Raw genomic sequence first — 2223 nt, forward strand, 5'->3', positions numbered from 1 at the left:
CAGTCAGAGATAAATTATTCTGTGAAAAGTAATGATGAAGAGGTAATCTTGTACAAAATAAGTCAGAATCATTCTGAAAAAAATATGAATATAATGAACATTTCTAAGAAGATGACATACATTTTGTAGGATTAAAAGGATTTACTCAGACATTTCTGGGAAACCTGAGGTTCTGATAAAATAGTAATTTGAGTTTTTTAAGGGGAAATGGTGTCTTCCACAACACAGAAACATAAAACAAAGTATGCATTGGTAAACTATTCTCCCTTAATCAGCTTACCAGTCCTACTGTATGTCATCACTATGCTTCCCATTACTACACAGAGAGTGTGGTATTAAGATCATGGATCCCAAAATTAGCCTAGGTTTGAATTTTGCTCTGCCTCATATAAGCTATGTGATCTTATGCAAGCCCTTTAACATCTCTGTGCCTCAATATCGTCAATATCCTCACCTGAAAGGTGGCCATCCCTAGCCACATCAAAAGCCACTGTCAGGATTAAATGAGTACACTATGATAATGACTATAGTATGGCAACACAGCTCAAGCTACTCAAATGAACCCAGTACCTTCAAGTCAGTTCTGACTGTTTCTGACACTTGAAAGCCTGAAATTGCTTCTTGAATTAATTCAATGCTACCTCAGTTCACAAACTTAATTTTCTCTACAATTATAAAAAAAGCTTCTAGAAAATGAGGGAGAGCTATAAAGAGCCAGAGAAGAGGAAATATTAGTTATACATCTCTACTCTCATTTCTAGCTGATCTGTAAACGACACATGTGCAAGATTGCTTATAAATAACTATAACCCAAATAAAGATGAAGAAATAATTTGAAATTTGAGCTGTCACCCTAGAGTTAGTTTGCATTTTATGTCTCATTTAATTAGTTATCTGCTTTAGAAACACGTACAGAGAGGAAAATAACAAAATGTAGTCTCCACAACATAACATCTACTCTGTCCAAGATACAATCCAAACCTAGTTAATATGTAATAAAAATGAAATCAGGTATGGTGACACATGGCACATGCCTGCAATACCAGCTACTCAGCTACTTCGGTAAAGTAGGAAGATCATTTGAACCCACAAGTTTGATACTAGCCTAGGCAACATAGAAAGCCTCTGGCAGACAGGCAGGCAGGTGGGCAAGGGGGAAGGGAAGGAAGAAAGGAGGGAGAAAGGAGAAAGAAAGAGGAAGGAAGGCAAAGAAAAAAAAATGATTCATTTAACCCATTATGAGAAACTACTGGGGACTGAACTCAGGACCTTGTGCTTGCCAGGCAAGTGCTTATTCTGCTGAGCTTTCTCCCCGGCTTGACCCATTATGAAGGAAAAAGAAAATGAACCCAAGATAACTGAGACACCATAATTAGGACTTTAAAATATCTAATTTAAGGATTAGGATTTAAATTACCTAAGTCTGCTCAGTGAGGTAAAAGAGAATATGCTCATTATGGCCTTAAAGATATGAATGCTAGCAGAGAAATAGAAACTAGTTTTAAAAGCTAACTAGAAATTATAGGACTTAAAAATATAGTATTTTATATTTAAAAATCCTGGGATGAGATTAATAACAATGCAGAAAATAGCTGAAACCACAAGTAAACATAAAGATAAATCCATAGATATTATCCCATACAAACAAAGATAAAAAATAAAACAAAATGAACATTGACTGGGAGACTATGTGACAATAGTAAAAAGTCTAACTGTACATTATTCATAAAAGGAAAGCTAAATAGAACTTGTAAGGGAAAAAATACATAATTAAGAAGATAATAGCTGCAGGTTCTCTAAATTTTATGAAACAAAAATTTATAGATTCAAAAACAAATGAAAACCCCCAAACAAAATGAATATAATATAAATCAAGACTAAGCCCATCAGATTCAAACTACTAAAACACAAAGATAATTAAGAAATCTTGGAAACAACTAGAGAAAAACATCACACATTATTCACAACGGAATGTCTAATAGTGATTTCTAATTAAAAAATATTGGAAGCTAAAAGTGCTTATAATCCTAGCACTCTGAAGGGCTGAGAGAGGAAGATCACAAATTCAAGTCCAGCCTAAGCAGTTTAGTGACTCAAAAAAACCCTGTCTCAACCTGGATTTAATCACCATTGAGAGAGAGAGAGAGAGGGAGAGAGAGAGAGAGAGAGAGAGAGAGAGAGAGAGAGAGAGAGAGAGAGAGAGAGAGAGAGAGATCAATGAGA

This window comes from Octodon degus, unplaced genomic scaffold (genome assembly GCF_000260255.1).
Source record: "Octodon degus isolate 3935 unplaced genomic scaffold, OctDeg1.0 scaffold00070, whole genome shotgun sequence".
Taxonomy (NCBI): domain Eukaryota; kingdom Metazoa; phylum Chordata; class Mammalia; order Rodentia; family Octodontidae; genus Octodon; species Octodon degus.